Here is a 19,776-nt window from a genome sequence, read left to right as displayed (position 1 = left end):
TATTAGTGAAAGTGCATAGTTTTTTGTGATGCTTTAATGTGTATTAAAGTGCATGTGTAGATGCATCCTTAGAGAAGAGTTAGCCAGGTATATACAACCCAAGCTGTAGCCTTGCAGTTCTTGACCCTCCTAGACGCGAGACACCTCTCCATGCCTTTTATGAAGCCAGTGGCACCCTCTTGCAAACAGCTGCTTCATTGCAGGGCTACCTCCTGGCAGAAGGCTGGGCAGGAAAGCAGCCAGGCAGGAAGATTCACAGAGAGTTATAGAAATTTAGGGCTAGAAGGGACCTTGTGAGATCATCAGATCCAGCCCCCTTGCTCTTGGCAGGAAAGACAGCTAGGGTCAAGTCAGTGTCAAATTATGACATTCTGAGGCCCTAAGGTACGTCCAGTTTAAGAGGCCCATATGATAAAAATAATCCAATGTATGTATATTTTTATCATATTAGAATAAAAACATCCATATTTAGAGAGTCATTTTCCCATTTAATTTTACCAACTGATTATTATAAAATTTGATAGTGAGTCAGTTTTTTCCCCCTTATTTAGAGGCCCCTCACATTATGATGGCAAGCTGTAGCTTAAGTGTTGTTGTTTGTCCTTCGGAGTGTTGATGGCTGCATCCAGCAGGAGGAGGGGAGGGAAGAAGAGGGAAAAGAAGTGGGGAAAAAAAAGGGAAGGAGAAAAGGGGAAAGAAGGAAAAGGAGAAAAACGGGGAAAGGGAAGACAATGAAGTGGGGTGGGGCTAGGTCACATGAGTGCGTAGGTGATTTATAAGTCTGATCTTTGCTTTGAACAACCTGCTGCAGCAGAGGCAGGGGAGCGATGAGGATTGGGTATGGGAGGTTTTCTTTTTCCTGACCACGCGTTTCTTCATTGCATCTGCCATGTGTTGCTATTCGAAGGCCAGTGCTCTGTTCTGGATTTGGCACCTCCAGGGTGGATGGTCGCAAGCAAATTGCTCCCATGACTGGGTCAATGCTGAAACTCTTGAGGGACACCCTTAGAGTGTCCTTGCATTGCTTTAGGGTGTCCTTGTACTGACAGAAAAGAATCTGGATCTGTAGCTTAAGCTTAAAGCTGACACTGGATCAAATAACCCCAGCAAAGCATGGGTCCAGGCTCCTTTTGAAGATCTGTTTTTTTTTAAAGAAATTTTTTGTGCTCCAAGCCAAATCTGTGAGTCAGTGCAGAACCATAAGTAGCCCTACAACCGACAAACTTCCTCCACCCCTACCAGGGGCTTCAGATATTTCCAAAGTCTCTTGGTGGGCATCCTAGGCCCAAGCTAGGAGGGGGTTCAGACGTCCCGAGCTTCACCTGCCCCCAGCCATACGGCTGCAGAAGCAAGCTAGGGAGAAGCGGCCCTTTTCCATAAGGTGAGCTTTACGCCCCAACTCCTCGGCAGGTAGTAAACTGGACCAGAAGAACAGTTGCCCCCGGGAGCGCTTCTGGAAACCACCTTCCTGGCCCCAGATACAGGCGGTTTCCTTCTTGAGGCTTCCAGGGCAGGTGCCAGCCTCGTCCTACCTGTCTCCTCACATCTGGATCCTCGCCCTGCCGTTGCCCGCTCCTCTCCTCACACCTGGAGCCCGCGGGGAGCCGGCCCCTCCCGGCCCCCTCGCAAGGCTCTGCCTGAGACCCACGAGCACCACAGCCCCGGGCTCCGCGCAGCGCGGCTCCACCCCCCGCCCCGAGCCGGGCTGTGCCCGCCCCGCGGCTCCCAGGCTGCCTTGAAAGGGCACTGAGTGCTTGGAAGGGCCACCGCGTCTTCTCCCTGGGCACCGGCGTTGTTGGCGGGCCGGGGCCACCCCGGGGAGGAGTAGCGCGGAGCCCCGCGGCGCGTCACGCGGGAGCAGGAGCAGGAGCAGGAGCAGGAGCAGGAGCAGGAGCAGGAGGTGCCAGGCGGGCGCTCGCTCGCCCCGGAGCCGCGCGGAGGGCTGCGCTGCATTACCCGCCCGGCCGGGCTCCGAGGTCAGTGGCAGATCCCGTCCCCTTCCCGCACCCCAACTCTGCCCGGGGCTGGAGGTCGCTGGGGTGCACCTCCCCTCGCGGGGCTCGGGCATCTCCCAGGTTTCCCCTCCCTGAAAGGGCTCTTCCTCGCGAGTTGCTCTTGCTGCTTTGCCCCACCACGGCGGACTTGGCGGTAGTGGGAAGTGCCCTCCCAGCAGCCCAGGTGAGCTCCTGCGTGTACCTCGCTGCCCCAGTGCTTGTTGCTTGAACCCGCAGTTGACTGGACATGAAGGGGAGAGCTGTCCGGAGGGGGGAGACCTCTTGGTAGAGGCGATTCTCTTTGATTAAACCAGCTTGATGATGATGATGATGATTATTAATAATAATATTTGCAAGCTTTCAGGCTCAGGTGCCCTTCCTTAAGAATGCAAAGGTTGTAAAATTTCTCCTAGGTGGAAATGAAACTTCATACTGCACAGGAGGGGGGGAGAGAGAGAGACCAGCTGGATTCAGCTGAGCACGGGATAGAAACCTGCCTCTTTCCTTAATTTGGTTTCCCAAAGCCACAGCCCTGCTGCCCATTCATCAGTGTGGTCCTGCTCTGTTTGTTTCTTCCAGTCGGGATGAGACGGAGAAGAATCTGGGTCTGAGCAGTATTTCCCTAATGGAGACAAATGCTCACGAGAGAGGACCACAGGAATAAGCTGGCCAAGTCGGCACCCAGGCTCAGTTTGAGGGGTTAACCTTCTTGCTCTGAGTGATGTCCCCGTCACACTGCAATAGGCCAATGCCGTTCTCTCAGGAGTTCTGTAGTTACTAATACAAGTCCAGTGCCTCAAGCAGAAAGGGGGAGGCAGGAGTGTGTGGTGCTGTCTGATGATCTCCTATTTCACAAGTGGTGACTATGATATGGCTATCTCGCCCTGGATGTCACAGCTATAAAATATCCCCTGCCCCATCTTTACAAAGCACAAGTAATTGAATCCTTTTATCTGTTCAGACTTTTGCTACATAGGATGTAAGGTATCCAAGGCTCCATGTAGGTGCCAGTGGGATGTGAACAGTTGCAGGGAATTTCCCTGCCTTTATGCAGGGGGATTGTTGTTGCACTACCTTCCCCCCCCCTCACCTTACATTCAGTATTTTCCTGTCATTATTTACCAAAGCAATATAGTGTTATGCTTTTAAAATGGGAAGAGCAAGTCATCAGGCAAGCTAGCAACTAAGGTCAACTGTAGTATTTGTTCATGTCTTGAAATGTCCATTAGCAGCACATTTTGCTACCCTTGTGTTAAGGGGACTGAACTGTATCCAGTTCCTCATGGTGAACTTTATGGGGAACTTATTTTCTCACCTCCTCCAAAACCATCTGCTTTTGGTATTAAGAAGCAGTAGCTTCTGAGTGATTTGTATATATGAGTATACCAAGTAACAATGAACTGGCTAAAGAACACAGGTCTGAAACTCTTGTGATGACAAGGACAGAACTGGTGGGATAGGGGAGGTACCATATATATACACAATATGAAAAAGAGCCTACAAAATCAAAAAGCATTCAAGTGTTTTTTAGAACTTGAGAGAGATTGACCATAGAGAAGTAGGGCTGGAAGGAACCTCTAAAGGTCATCTAGTCCAACCACGTACTTGAGAGAGGATCTTCCTTTGTATACAACCCATTATCTAAACTCTGCATAAGACTACCATCAACCCTGATGCAACAAGGTTGTATATAGGAGGGCTCCAAATTCCCCTTCACTCCCAGTCTAGAAGGATATCTGTATTGTCTTTTGAGATGACACCTATCATGATAAGAATCAGGCTAGCAAATTTAACTCTGTAGATTTTAGAGTGACGCATCAGTAAGAGTCAGGCTTAGGCCCTGTTTTGCATGTGGGTCAGGAAACATGGGTTATGTTTTGACTTGGGTACTGAGTCACTGACCTGCTTTGTAACCTTGGGCAAGTCGCTTAATCTCTGCTTACTTCTGTTGCCACCTTCATTCTGTGTCTGGCTTGGTGCCAGCCTACAAAGAGACAGAAAAGTTATGGTTAGCTAAGGCTGTTAACTGAGGCTGAGGCTGTTAACAGACAACTGGTTTGATTAGGATTTGAGTATTTTTGTCTCTCAGTAAACCCCAGATCTTAGAGATGGACAAGGCCATTGTCACGCATAAGGTATCAGTGGTGTATCCAAATTAATACTTTGGTTCATTAATTAATACTATTTAAGCTGCATGTATCAAAACAGGAGCAGGACAGTTGTTTACACAAGTCATATCTCAGACTAAATTGGTCGTCAGTTTAGCCTCAACCTGTGCAGTTAAATTGCCTCAAATCCTTGTGTGGATGTGCTCCTCCATCAGAAAAGTGCCTTTAGAGTCCCAAAAGAATCAAACTGAAGAAAACTAGAGCTCTGCTAAGGATTTAAAGCTCCCCTAAACTGAGAAACTTACAGGATCTTGGCTGATTTCATCACATCCTCAGATGTCTATTGTATGTCCTTAAATAAAATTTAAATTGTTCCATATTCATCCAAATGAATAGAAATGCCTTATTTTTTTAAAGTTTTGATTGGGGGGAAAACGAAACCAAACCTCAGTCAGTTTGTCACACAAACATAGCCACTGTTTTCTTTCAATACAGGTTGTCAAACAAGTTTTCTCAGTATTTTCTAAACACAAAACAATGGGTGAAAAGTAATCGCATACAGAAACAAACCAATGTTTGATGCTCACCCTTGTCTAAGGTGATAAGCAAAAGGCTTCAGAAATCTCTTCTGGTAGTATTTTGTTTAAGAGTGTTGTGCTCTTCAAATACTTGGAGGTTGTTTCATGTTGTCCCCTCCACACCACTTGGCCTCTCCATAATAACAATTAGCCAGTGTACATGTATTTAGTTTATTGCATCTTAACATTAGTTGAGATTTAAATACTTAATTCCTTAATACTAAAATCCAGCATTCAGTCCTTTTTGCTGATATATTTTTTTTGAATGTTCTTCTGTTTGTCAGCCTTTTTCTATGGTGCATCATCAATTCTTTATTATCAACTTAGGTCATTTTGAGGAACTGCCTGAAGAAATAATTTAGACCATATTTTTTCCAGGACTGATAAGCTTTTCTCCTGATCTGTCTAACACGACTGAGGTGATAAGAGGTTTTTTAGTCTAGCTGCATGATTTTCTTATTACAAAAGAATCTCTCTTATCTTCTCTTTCAGCTTCTAAGTCCAGGCAGTCCTCGGACTTAAGACGCGGTTTTCAAGAACCTATTGTGTCATAAGTCAAAATGTTGTAACTCGGAACCAATTTTCTCATAAGAAACAACGTTATAAATGGGGTGCTTGGTTCCTGAACCAAGGCCCAATACCCTATTTTCACCAAAAAGACCCCAGAAGTTTGTACACGATATATTACTCACATTAATGTAGCTCAGTTATAGATATTTGTATTGTAAATAGCAATCATATTGATTTGGAAGGACTTCTTTGAGGTGACTTTGCTGGACTTCTTGAAAGGCTCTTAGTTGGACTTTTTGAAGGGTTCTTGGCTGGAGTCTTTTCAGGAGTCTTGCCTGCAGGTTTTTCTGGAGTCTTGTCTCCTTCGTTAAAGGAAGTGTCCAAGAAAGTTTGGACAGAATTTCTCCAGGGAGATGAGCGACACTGTGAACTTGTTCGCTAGTGTGGCGTCACATCAGATCAAGCATTGTAAGTCAAAACTGATGTCATAAAGTTGAAACAGTGTCAATTTATAAATGTTGTAAGTGCGAAACATTGTAACTCGAAACGTTGTAAGCTGAGGACTGTCTGTAGCTACTTTTAAATGGTGAAAAGCAGTGCCATCATTTTTTTAAATGCTTTAGCTCGGTATTCTTAGACTTTCTTGTTAAAGTAGGAAAAAGAATTGTACTTTGTGCTTGTTTTGTTTCCTATAAAGCCATTCCACAGGAGCAATAAAAATCTATTTAACAATTCATTGTGTAGAAGCTCATGAAAGCCAGAAGCTTTAAATGCAAAGACAATTCTTGTGGTAGTGTTGGAGTGGTGTGGTGGTGATGGTCCAAGAAATATGTGAAAGGCAAGGATTTCTGTGGGTGCTGTCTTTAATTGAATCAACTGCATGGTTGGGATCATTTAGACAAGCTTTTGAATGTCCTGCATTTGAAAGCTTGTCTAAAATTTATCCCAACCATGCAGCTGGTCTAGTAAAAGCTACCACACAAAAATCCTTTCCTCACGAATCATTCTTTTTCAAGCAACCAAACTTGTAAAGCTCACAGCATCACTATAACTGGTCTTGGTTTGTGTGGAGATTGGTGCCCCTATCCTATGGCAAAGAATTGACTTTGAAAAAACCAGGGTTCTCCTCTTAGATTAAAAGTGCTGCTGGCTTCGTTTGAAGAGACTCCAAGTAAGACATGACGCAGACTGAAGGAAGTCTTTTCTCTGAGGGGCAGTACTGAATATGGCAACAGAACTGGATGAATTCATGTGAAGTTTTTTTACCTACCACCTCAACAAAGCTGAAACAGTGAGCTAGATAAGGTGATGCTGGGCAAGAAACTTCTTTGTAGGTCTGTCTCTAGTTCCAAAGAAACCATTATCCTTTACTTTTAGGTCCAAACTGGGAAAGAGGTTAGGTGGGTGGGTCATTTTACTGTGACCCAAGGATTATCACTTTGGGACATTTTCTTCAGTACACGGGGAAAAGAATTAGACTATTGGCAAAGTAACTGAACACACAGGTTGTTTCATTCCTTATTTGTATATGTAGTTGATGGCTGTGTTTTCCCAAGTATAATATCATTCGAATATTTTCATGGTTGCAAAGTCTTGGAGTGCTTGTGAGCAGGGATGTTTCACCTCTTAAGGATATGCAGAGAGACAGTCTATTTAGTTTTCCCCAGTTTCTGCCTGGGAACTTGAAGCAGTAGATTTTAGGGTCTCTTTGACTAAATAACTAAATTCAGTCAGCCCTGTTGGATGCTGTTAAGTACCTGGGGAAAGGGTTACTTTGGTAAAGCGCACAGATTTTTCTACATGAAAGACAGTAGAGAAGTGTACACGCCTCAGAGGAGAGGACTTCTCAGCCCCCTGGAAAGGTCTGCTATAGGAACAGGTGAAGCTCTACAAATTAATTTACCAAACTTTGTGGATGGAGTAATCCATTTAAGCCATAATATGCAGCATAAAGCAAATTTATTTACTGCTGCAAAGTCCAGGTGGAGTGAATTAAAATCATCACAGCAGGGAGTTTATTAATTAAACGCCATTGTTAACTTCTTGACTTTACCCTCCTTCAGTTCAGAGATGCTTTTTGTTAAAGCAATTGTCATAATGCTATTTATTTATTTGTCCAGTGCGGTGTACTAACTAGCACCTGATGACAAGAATTTTGAATAGCAACTCTGTGGGCAGGGACAGATACTTACTTCAAATAGTTTCAGAAGGGGATATGGATCTGCAGCTCCAGACTACTCGGAAGCTATTACACTCTAACTCGGTGGTTCTCAGCCTTTTTAGACTTAAGGCATTCCTTGCAAAATGCTGGCTTAAGTTTTCATTAGTCTATAAAATAATCAAATAGGTTTTCTGTTGCAAAAAACCCAGCAAGCCCACCTATTTGAAATCTCTGTGTTTTATCTTGTGAATCATATTTGGATACCCAAAGGTGCTAACACTGTATAGCACCCCAAGGCATAATTGAAAAGATCTCAAGGCACCTCAGGGTGCTGTGGCACCCCAGTTGAAAATCACTGCTACCTGTGCAGGAGCCTGTATGATACAGACACAGTAAAACTGCTCGGAGTTTAAGACTGCCTCCTCCAGGGTTAAAGTTGGGGCAAGTTAGCTCACTTGTATCGCTATAGGCTTGTGCACATGTACAAATTTAAGTGTAACAGCTGTTGCATTCTCTTGAACAGAGACCCTCCACCTCTTTTGAAACTGCTCCAAGTGAATGTTTGTTCATGCCTGACGAAAATGCAGCTATATCAATATTAGATTTTTATGGAGGGGAAAAAAGGTGTGTGAACACAGGCTTCCTACTGAAGAACAAGATCATTTGCCACTGGAACCATGCTCTCTCTGGGGAATGAAGCATATGGTTAAGCGCTATTGTGAATCAGAAAGTATTAGGCTAGTTCTAATATTAGGCATGCTTCTAGCTTTTCCCTGAAGGTGTCTGTCTAGCCCTCTGGAAATGGCATCTATTTATATAGATGTGTCCGTTCCAAAAGCTCTCAAATTGTTTAACTGTTCATAGAGATAGAAAACAGTCCCTCCTGGTATACATGACAATTGGGACAACCACTTTAAAGTAGTAAGTGCAGACAGAGTGCCAAGTGCGGTTGGCACTGCAGTGGGAATGTAGGTAGGCAATCTATACGTGCCAGATTTGGAACTGAGCTTTCACTCCAGTTACAGCTAACTTTTTAATGGCAATTAGGCATCCCTTCGGTTTTGAAACGCTGTTTCTGGCATTGACATCCTATCCTTAAGTAAAAAGGCCAAATTTTCCACTGCCTTTCACCTTTTGTGAAAATTAGTTGTAACATGCTAATAAATCAGGGTATGGTTTATGTTCTTTCTTCATAGATGTTAATTAATGACTCCCACAGCTGAGGCAGTGGGGAATCAATAGCATAATGCACCAGTAAGTGATATCAAAGAGAAACTTGACCTGTTAAATCATCATCACCCTTCCTTGTAAGTCTACCATCCCCATTCCAACTGTACCCATCCAGGTTTATGCAAAATACAGGATTTCAGCAACATGTTCACAGGCAGGTTTTCAAGTGTTCATTACCCAGCAGCCTTGAATAAGAACCTTTGGAAAAATCTCTTAAGGGTGTGGGAAGTAAAATGATCATCATGTATAACCACCACGTAGAAAAAAACAGACCTTCAATTTGGAAAAATGTAATTGAAAAGAGGCATTTTTTTTCATGCTAGGATGCCAATAAACTCTAGTCCTGAGAGCCTGTTAGTGAAAGCAAACAGCACAATTGGAGGCCTCTACTGAGGGTCCCTCCATTCAGGTCTCCAGCAACATGTTTTGTTGACAATCTGTAGGTATATCTTTGCTGTCCTCTGTGCCATTTTGATGTCAAGTATATGTGTGTATCTTTCTCCTCACCAAACAGAGGAGTCATTGTATTATTGTACAGTAGCTGAGATTTCTGGGGGCTCCTTTAGATGCCATCACACTTTTATCTGCATATGTAATGTGCAATCTACAGAGTCACACCTCCTGCCATGCACACATGACATGGCAGGAGGTATGATTGTGGGATCGTACATTAGATCCCATCACACCATATTGCTTTGGACCTAAATCATGGTTTCACAGACTTTGTGGAAATTAAGAAGTCTGGGGTTGCCTGCAAAATTCATTTTAAACATGAGCTGCAGGGCTTGCAGCAAGGGCAGCGTGGGGGGGATGCTGCTGCCGCTCCAAGCAAGCTTCCAGATGTGCGGGGCTTGCAGCAGGGACAGCACAGGGGACAGTGTCACTGCTGTAACACATCTCAAGAGGCTCACAGCAGTGGCCGCTCCCACAGCTAACAACCCTGCCACAGCTGTGAGCCTTGTCAGCTGAGGGCCTGGCAGCAGGTTGTGCACCTCTGTGACTGGGAGCCCCTCAGTTGGCCACATGTTCAATTAATGGTGTGATTAGAACAAGCTGCAAAGTTATTGCATACTTTTTTCTTTTTTTTTTGTGGAATATCTTTGTAGCTTATTGGGTGAGCATGTAGCTGGGTCACAACTTGAGGGGTGATTATGTGGTTAATCATGCCTTAAGTGTAATGTGTAAAAGGGGCCTGGGAGATTTTTCAAGGATATATATCATCAAGCAGAGTCCATCTTGCTTCTTGAACCTGAAGTAAGGTGGCATGGATGTGTTTAGTGTAAGTTATCATTGCACATGGAGGGGTAACTACAGGAAATCTTTATTCAGACATTCATGCATGCCTGAAAGAACAAAAATTGTCTGACAGCAGAGCTGTGGCAGCTGAACACAGTCTCTGAGGTGTAAGGTTATTCTAACGGTGCTTATAAGACATGTTTGGGAATTCTGCAGGATACACAGGACATAAGTCGTAATGTTGTGATATTGAAGAATTGATTTTTTTTTTTTTTTTTTTTTTTTTTTTTTTTAATCTGCATCTCTCTTACTACGTTTTGAGCTGTTAAGTGAAGCTAGATCATTTCTGCAGTGTGGCACTATTTGCTCTTTCATATAATCCTTTCTGTCTTCTGTCACCCTAGATAATTTATATCGGGGTGAACAACCCTGGGGGGCCAGAGTATGGCATGGAGGCTAAAGCACGGTATATAAAAGAATTTTGCTTGGCACACACACATCAGGGTGGATGGCAGGAAAGAGGCTGGGGCTGCTCTGCCACAACAAGCATCAGGCCCCTCCTGGCTCCCCTGCTATCTTCCTCTGGCATACCAACATTTTACAAGCTGAGAATTGTGACTGATTTTGGCTCTCTTCCCAAAAAGGTTGCTGACTCAATTTTATATCTTGATCATCATTGCTGTATTACCTGAGCCCGGGAGCAATCTTGGGTTTTAGCCCTCTCTGTCCTACTTTTTGTCAGCCCCTACACAATCAATTCCCTTTTTCTGTACAGTTGGGCAAATGCTGATACTTTTATTTTGGTTTAAGAGTGAATGTGACTGGTTTTAATTTAACCATGACTTGATAATTCCTAGCTAGCTATTTTACACCTGTATCCTCAGTGATGCAAGTATAACTATATAACCTAAGAATTAAAACTATTGGCTGTTCAGGGGAAAAAAATATTTCTATATCCTGTAAAAATAGTGGCTATACTTTTTATTAAGAATCATGCTGAGAAATCTGAAATTTACTTGGATTAAATAATACTGTCCTTAATGAACTGTAGTACTTAGAAAGTGTTCCTGTTAAAATTTGAACATTTGGTATTTGACAACGTTCCTGTCCTATTGCTGTTCATTTTCTCTTTTCAAATTTTTAATTTTAGTCCTTGATCCTTCTAATATTTGTGCACATGGTTATTTATAGTAGTGCAGTTCTACAAGCTAGCATGAGTTTTTATGGAGGTGTTTACTCCATTTATCTTGGTTTTTTGGGGGGTTTGTTTTTGTTGTTGTTGTTTAAAAAAAAAAAAAGTGGTGCAGAGCAGAGTGGAGTTACTTATAAATTATATGTAAGTACTGATGCATGAGAACATGAGGAGTACATAAACATTCATGCATACTGTGTATAATTTGGTTTTAAAGGATATAATCTACAATGCCTGTCTTATATAAGAAACAAATAGGAATGATGTTTTTCAAAGTTAATCTTGAAAGTTTTTTGTCATGTTAAAATCTTGATAAAGGAGATAATTAGCTATCTGTCAGATCATTAACAAATGAATGGGGAACTCCATGGCTTCATTAGGAGAAATAGTCATTCCAAATTATCTCCCTTTACATGTGAGGGTAAAGATCTGCTAGGCACACAGCTGGGTATCATTCTTAATTTCATTTTCTTTAAATAGGGGAAGTTGAAAGCTTGATGATCAAAGTGACAAGCACTTTCTTAAATGTTCATGACAGTAGTATGCATGAAGTTCACTTGGATAGTGAAGGTGTAGAGTTCAGTGGAGATTGGGAGAGGGTCTGGCTATGTACTGAAGAAGAAAAACTGACAAGGCTGGCCATGTGGTGTGATCGAAACATGCTGTTTGAGTATGAAATCGTGGAATTGATTACTGAGAAACTGCTGTGTTGGCATTAACAATGCAGTAATTGGTGACCAAAGACCCTTCTCAAACTACCTGAAGCGGTCTATGTTTATGTGGAGTTTGTGTTCAGAGAGAGGGAGGAAGATTTGGCAGGCTTAATTTCTCCCTAAGAACCTTGACAATGGTTTACAATACTGAGTTGTGGAGCAGCTTTCTGGAATTAGTCTTTTTTATTTTAAATACCATATGCTACTTAGCATCTTCAATACATAGTATTGGGAGTGTAACAGGCCCAGAACATGGCTCTGATATAGGTAATAGTAATTGTTTCTCCAGGACTTTGTATAAACATATGATGTTTGTTTTTATTTGAAACAGTAATATAACAGATCTAAATGTTCATAGAAAGCTATTCTAATATCAACAGTATCTCAAGTCGCCCAACTGTGCACAGATTTACACGGTTGCTAGTGATAGACTCAAGCTTCAATACTTGGATTTGGATTTCAAATGTGCACAAAATTGCAGTTCTAATTCATTCCATTCTGGAAATATAGGAGGCTAGCAAAATTGAACATTTTTTCCAAACTCAGGGATTGGGGGGGGTGGAGGTTCTTAATCACTCTCCAGTTAGTTGTTGCTGCTTTTGTACAAGAATGTAGCTTTGTGTACAGATTTCTACCAAATATAAGTCCCACGTATGAAAGAGAACATTTTTGTCAAACTTAAGAAGGAGTCTTTAAAACACTGTGAATTATGATTTTCTTCCAGTGTAGTCCAGATGGTAGCATCTGCTTTAATAATACATAATTACTGTATCTCATTTTAATGAAATTGTACTAAGATTTATGAATATAACTTATGAGGCTGATGCATAAGTATAATTCAGTCAGTCCCCAAACTAAAGTATTCTGATGTCTCACTCTAGAGATAATGTTTTGTCTAGAGAAGACCTCAGAGCAAATGTAATTTCTTAATGACATAAGAGACTAGCATTAAGAATTTCTTGGAAGTAAAGCTTCTGCACTATGCTTAGCTGATAACTTCTTATAATACAGTACAGGATAGCTGGTGCATATTCAGATTCCCTCCTCCCCCTGCCCCCAGAAGGTTGTACAGTTCTTGCTTGAATTAGTATGATCACGAAAATTATGCATGTGTTATGCAACATACTGGCTCCATTAAAGTGCAGACTTATTAAGGTAGTTGGTACTATTAATCAAAATAATAAAAAAAGTTCTTGTACCTTCTCCATACATATCAACTATGTGCTTTGTAGAATATTTATTTTGTGTAAGGGCATGTTGTCACATCACATTTTAACCTGAGTCCTTACCTGGATTTTAGCTTAATTTCAGCAAGATGGGAAAACCTTTGACTTGGAAGTGCTTTAAGCCTGAGCAGGAATACAGAGGCCTGAGCCTGGGCTCCAGTTTTAGTCCAAGAGTTAGTTAAAAAGCCTGAGGCTGAATCCATTCAGTCTTTGCAGGTTAGTCTAAATTGCCTGGATTGAGTTGTTAAACAGGTGAACAGATATTCACCTTTGGATTCTGGAAATGCAGCCATATGCCTGCAGTGGAGGCATTATTTTCCATTTATAATCTGGTTTAATCTAAAGAAATTAAATAAAACATAAAATAATGGCTCTGATTGTCCTCTTGCTTGCACTGATTTTGCACAAAAATATACGCCTATTTATTGTAACGCAATGTTCTTTCCCTCGGAATACTAACACTGAAAAGCAAGGAATCATGGAGAAATAGTGTGCCTAACACAATGATAATCTGCAAGTGTTAGCTCAGTTTTATCACAGCATTCAACAATATAGATTTATAAAACTCAGGAACAATGTAAATACATAGAATTGTAGTAATTATATAGTATAGATTCCCAACAGAAAACCTATTACAAGATAAACTGTATGTATATATGTACAATGTCTTATTGAGAAATAAGGTATAAACAGGATGGACTCAAGATGGTGTATTAAACTCTGAATTTTCAGTTCATGGGTAAACTGAAGGTAATAGCATTGTGCATTGAAATTGTGTGTATAGGCATTAGTATGTCAAAGTAGAAAAGTATCATGACTGTAATGGGCCTTTTGCTTGAAGATGGGTACTGCATTTATTTGAATCCAAGATAAGGATTGGACAGATGTTTGGCTGATATGATCCTGGCACCCATTCCTGGGGGTCGGACCTGATGAACTGTTTAGGTCCCTTCCGACCCCAAGCACTATGATACTATGATAAAATTTTTCTCCAATCAGCATGGGGGGGCAGGAGGGGGAAGCCTGGTCTTGGATTTGGATACCAACCTGGGGCAGGTGGCAGCTCAGCTCTGGCTTTGGAACCAGGCTCAGGGCTGAAGCTGGAGTTAAGCTGCCACATGCTCTGAACTGGGATGGCTAATTTGATGGGGGAGGGGGTACATATACATAGGAAGGGAGCAGGGACTGATGGCCTTGGCCTGGAGACAACAGCAGTTCTCAAGCAGGGTGACATGCATTGTTATTAGCGTTAGGCATGCAAACATGATTCCCAGGATAAACCCAGATTTCAGATAAAAATTAATTGTGTTAAAAACATTCTGTCCTTTTGTGGGTCTTTCTGGGTTCTTTGTAACAGAATTGCTGTATTATTATTATTATTATTAATATTTTTTATTTTATTTTTTGTAGTTAAAAATGAGTGAAACCTAAGAGTTGTATTGATTCCAAAAAGGTTGAGAACCACTTGGACTAGAGGACAGCATTAGTTTGGGAATACTGGTACAGCAATAGTTAATTTAAAAAAATCACATCTCTTCCATTTTAAAATATTGTGCATCTCAGAGAGAAACCTTTAGCCACCTTTTTTGTTTCCTGTGTTCTTCCTCTGGTAGAAACCTTTAGTCTGAAAAATTGAGTGCCAAATGAGGAAAGTATGACCATTATAAAAAGTTTTTATTTTAGAAATATAAACTTCTAGGCTGAGGAGAATGAATGAATTTCTGGGCTGTGGTAGAATTTACTGTGGTTTTTTTGCATACCATCTCAAGAAGCAGGCTGTGCAGTTCAGTGCCAGCAGGATTGGGCCCTCAGCTGATACTACTAGCTGAGTTGAACTAACTGCCTGACCATGTCTGCTGAGCCTGGTGGGCACCCACCTTGAGACCATTATGTATGGCCAGCATGAAAACTGCAGAACAAAGGTGGCTCATGCTGCCAAACCTTTTGTCAATGAATGCCCCAGCTGGTACAAAAAGGCCCCAGTGGATTTCTAATCCATTACCTTAACCACTCAGCCACAATCTGGGATTTTCCTTTCTCAGCTAATTGCCCTAAATAATGAGCTACAGAGTTTGGCTGTACCTCTAGAATCCTCTAGACAACTGGTGCTCAGATTCTGGACTGTGAGCTAGGTGTGTCTCATGAAGCTGTCCTTTGGCCCATGAATCTCTCCATAGGTCAAGAAATTTGGAAGCAGGGGCACAGTGACTGTGTTTAATTGCCACTCCCCTACTGTTAAATTTTGTGACCTGAGGGGGATGCTTGTAGGTTGGACGATGTGGCCCTGCACACTAGATTGTAGTGGGACACGCAAATGGGGCCAGTGCTCAGCCAGACTGCACAGCAGATCAACCCTGCATGTGGGATCTGGCCCAGGAACTGATCCCATAAGACCTATCCAGCCTACAGGGCCAGAAGTCTGAACAACACTTTTCTAGACCTTAATGGCTGCAGGAAATAGGTGGGACAGTGTCAATAACTTGAATAAAGTCAAGATACAACTCTATTGCTTTTTTTTTCTTAGTCACTCATCTAGGTATTCTGTCCAAGAAGAAATTAGATGAGTTTGACCCAGTTTTAAATATCTGGGGGGAAAGAAGAGAGAGGGGATATCAAAAATGGGAACCTTTTAAAAGTTTTTTCTCTAGGGAACAGAAACTACCACTATAGATCAATCAAGTACTTTTTGTCTCTAAAAATAGTATATAGCAGGCGCTTTTGGAGGAAGATGTAGGAACCCTGCAAGAGGCAGATGTTGGTTAATAACATAATATGTTCATAACATAATATTTCATTCAGAACTGAAATAATTAGGCAGTGGCTGTAGCCTGGAAGCATAAAGTTTAATAAGAGAGCTTATATATTCTTGATATGTATATAAATATTCTGTGCTTTTTTTAAAATGACTTACTAGCTTCAGCTGTTCCTTGGGTTGTGAGGTTTTTTTTCAATCTAATTACAACTGAAAATGTTTCACTTTAAATGTAAATTTTAGTTTAACTTCCCTTGCTATTTTATTGTGAGTGTGGTTCAATTCCCTCTTCAGACCAGAAGGCCTGTGATTTTGGTTTTGTTACTCTAATCTCTTCTGTATTTTTGAAAATCCCTTTTTGAGGTGAAGTGACCAATATTCAACATTTCATCTAGAATTCTCTGCACTCCTGCTCATTCAGTTAGCTTGTTAATGTTTCTTGGATGTTCTCCAGTCCTCTCTGCTCCTAATTAAGCCAATATTGGCTGCAGATTTTGCTTTGCTGTTACACATTCGCCCTTCTAAATCAGAGGTGTTCAACTCCTGGCCATCAGGCCAGATCCAGCACCAAGCAATCTGTCCTATGGGGCTCCCCACAGGTATGTGGGGAGCCATGTGGTCCATGGTTCTGAGGGCTAGATCGGGTTGGTGGGTGAGTCCAGCACAGGACCCAGTTCAGCCCTGTGTCACTTATCTGGCCCATAGGGCCAAAACGCTGTGCACCAGTGTTTTAGGTCATTAATAAATTAAAGCATAACTTCACTGGTCAGAATATGGTTTTGATAAAAATTAACCATTTCTACGTTCTTTCTTGTATCCAGTTTTTAATCCATGATAGTATTTAATCTAGTACCCTCTGAAAATTCAGCATTTTTGGTATCCACTTGTACCGGCAGCAGTGGCAGTCCCTTGGAGTCAAAGATGATGTCTGTCAGGCTTGTTGGGTCCTCAGGTGACTAAGAAGCCTGATTTTTCTGGATACAGACATTCTTCAGCAATGGGGGCATGCTGTGGTGTGGGGGAGTGGGACTTTCAGCCCCAGGTTGGTCTCCTTCTCCTTCCACCACCATTCTGCCTCAGTATCAAGTCTTTGGGCCTCAAAGTGGTGCGTGCCTTGGTGAACCACACCAAATGGCCAGCAGCTTGCTCCTCCCAGCCGTTGCTGTCGATGCTTTCATGCTTGAGGGTGATCTTGAGTGCATCTTTGTACCATTTCCTTTGGCCACCTGTTGAATGTTGGCCAACGGAGAGTTGGGGAAATGAGAATCTGATGGGGGAGGCAATTCTCAGACATTGGAATGTGACAGCCTGCTCATTGAAGTTGATTTCTCAAGAGCAAGGCCTTGATGCTGGTAAACGCAGCTTCATGGAAGGTGCTTGCACTCATCCAGTAATCCTCCCATTTGATCCCCAGGATTCGATGCAAGCACTGCTGGTAAAAGCTGTCAAGAGTCTTAATTGCCATCGGTAGACTGTCCAGGTTTCACTGCAGTAGAGGAGGGTGGTCAGCACAACAGCCTTGTAAACCAGGACCTTCATCAACTTCCGAAGATCTCTATTTTTGAAGACACATTGTCACAACTTGAAGGTGGTGGCACCGATGCAGTTGACCTGGTGCTGGACCTTTTCATTGGTAGTCCATCGAGGAGAGGTGGCTGCCGAGATACAGAAAGTGCTCCATGTACTCCAGAGCCTCCCCATTTATGTAGATAGTACGAGGGATGTTCAGCTGGCCTATGGAGGGTTCATTTCATAGACATTAGGGCTGGAAGGGACCTCGGAAGATCATTGAGTCCTGCCCCTGGGGCAGGGGGCTGGACTTGATGAAGTCAGCTAGGGCCAAAGGATCCCAGCAGGATAGGTGTCCAAATGTTTATTAAGAATCCAGAGTAAGTGCTTGAACCACCTCTAGAAGGAGTCTATTCCAGGCCTTCGGGGCTTGAACAGTAAAGAAGTTTTTCCTTATGTCCAGCCTAAAATGGTCTTGTGACCGTTTGACCTTGTCATCCTTTGGGGCACTCGGGTGAGCAGGTGTTCCCCCAGATCCTGATGTACACCCCTTATATACTTCTAGGCAGCCACCAGGTCACCCCTGAGCCTGTGCTTTTCCAGACTGAATAGCTCCCACAGCTCTCAGCCTCTCATCTTAAGGCCTGTTCTCTTGTCCTCTGATCATGAACATGGCTGTCCTCTGGACTCTCTCAAGCTTTTCCACATCCTTTTAAAATTGTGGAGTCCAGAATTGGATGCAATACTCCAGCTGCGGCCTTGCCAAGGCCGAGTACAGTGGGAGGTTGACCTGAGATTTGCTTGAGAAGCATGTATGGATGCAAGCTAGAGTTTTGTTCGCTTTACCAGCTGCAGGTTGGTGGAGAACCTTGGTTTTGGTGACATTCAAGGACAGGCCAAGTCTCTTATATGAAGTGTTGAAGAGATCTAAGGTCGCTTGTACATCCTCTGCAGAGTAAGCCATCACGCAGCAATGGTCCACAAACTGAAGGTCATAGATGTCCTTGGTAAGTTTCGCTTTTGTCCAGAAGCACCCAAGACTGAAAAGTTTCCCGTCCAGTCGATACTGGATACTGATGCCAGATGGTATCCGTTATTTTATGTTCCAAGACTAAAAGATCACTGAGTTCCTTTGCAGAGACGAATCTAATTGGATCCTCCCCTAACATTATCTTAGATGTTTTCTTGCTACGAATTGTTTCTTGTTATCACTACAACAAATTTGCCAAGTATAGATCTTAGGCTTATTGGCCTATGATTTGCTTGGGTCACTTCAAAGCATTTTCTACAAATTATTTGTACCAAGTTTGCTACCTGGCTGAATCAGTGGCTATTTTAATGTGAACTTGGTGATTTTTGTTAGTGGGTCTTCTGTTAACATTCTGAAGTATGTTATCTGACCTAATGGTTTCCTCTCTCTCAAAAGACCATTTTGCTCAAGCATGTTATTTTCTAGAAATATCTTTGCTACCATAACAACTAATGTAAAGAAATACTTAATTTTCCTTAATTGCTTCCTGTCATCTGCTGAGATCTAGCAAAACATCATTTTTGGACAAGATTCTTACTTCTGATGTACTTAAGTCATTGCTTGTGTTTACCCATTTAGCTAGTTGCTTTTATAAAGGCCAGACTGGATTTCTAATTTACCTTCTTTCCTATGGCTGCTGTAGCTTATACTCTTCTCTATTGGCTTCCATAGCAAGGGTAAACAACTTGCAGTGTGCGGGTCTGATCCGTCTTGCAGAACCATTGGATCTAGTTTGGATCTAGGCATGAATTTTGGCAGCAACAGAAGACTTTGTCCCTGTGGTGGCAAAGGAAGAGTGCCAGTAGACAAGTGGTGGCAGTGGCTAGGTTCTACCACCCCCCACCTCTGACTTTTGTGGTGGATGATTTCATCCTGTAGGCAGAAAATGTTGCTATCACTCAGATTTCCAAACTTTTTTGAAGGTCTAGATAGTTTTTTTGGACTATCTGTTTCCTTAGCTTATTCCTTGCCTTCCTCTGGTTCAAGAATTTAAATGTTGTCTGAGATTATAGAGAAGCTGTAGAAAAAATTTCCCCTGTGAAATATTTTTGGTAAAATTTTTAACTTCAAAAGTGCAGTCAAACTGGAATTATTAATCTGTTTTAAGTACCACTTGAAACGAGATTAGCTATTGAGTTCCTACCACTTTATAATACCAAAAACAGCCTTCGAGCAAAGGAATTCTTTCATGTTGAGGCCAAATCTCCTTTCATTTATAAATTGTAAGCACTCTTCTGAGGGCCAAATACCCTTACTAACAAAGAATAATAGCTTACATGGAAATCAAAGAAAAAGACTGTGTTTTAACAACAGGTAAGGAACTCTAAATGCAACCATAAATTGAAGGAGAACTGCTCAGTGCATTACAACACTGAAGCCCAACTTTTTGGCCCTGAGGGCCTAAGGAATGGGACAGGAACAGTCCCAATGTGCCAGGACTGGGGCCTGGGGCTCAGCACTGCCTCTGTGGTCCTGCATTGGGTCCCTGGGCCCTGGTACTGTGAGTCCCAGCCCCCCAACTCTGGGATTTGGCCCT

General features: G+C 42.4%; 1 protein-coding gene and 1 long non-coding RNA gene across 10 annotated transcripts in view; one reads left to right on the top strand and one right to left on the bottom strand.

The window, feature by feature from the left end:
- LOC149871560 (uncharacterized) overlaps positions 1-1,758 on the bottom strand; it is a 298,900-nt gene extending 297,142 nt beyond the window's left edge. For both annotated transcript variants that reach the window (XR_016440266.1, XR_016440267.1), the window contains exon 1: positions 1,533-1,758. This is a non-coding gene — a long non-coding RNA (uncharacterized LOC149871560). The remainder of the gene's footprint in view (positions 1-1,532) is intronic.
- Positions 1,749-19,776, top strand: part of PPFIBP2 (PPFIB scaffold protein 2) — a 205,714-nt gene continuing 187,686 nt past the window's right edge. For 7 of the 8 annotated variants that reach the window (XM_090032755.1, XM_090032752.1, XM_090032751.1 and 4 more), the window contains exon 1: positions 1,870-1,976. The gene's annotated coding sequence lies outside the window, so the exon portion shown is untranslated. Of the gene's footprint in view, positions 1,977-19,776 lie in introns of all 8 variants that reach the window. The other variant, XM_090032754.1, reaches the window with a different exon arrangement.

Source organism: Crocodylus siamensis, chromosome 2 (genome assembly GCF_052110815.1).
Source record: "Crocodylus siamensis isolate JL-2025a chromosome 2, ASM5211081v1, whole genome shotgun sequence".
Lineage (NCBI taxonomy): Eukaryota > Metazoa > Chordata > Crocodylia > Crocodylidae > Crocodylus > Crocodylus siamensis.
This window is presented reverse-complemented; position numbering and strand designations above follow the sequence as displayed.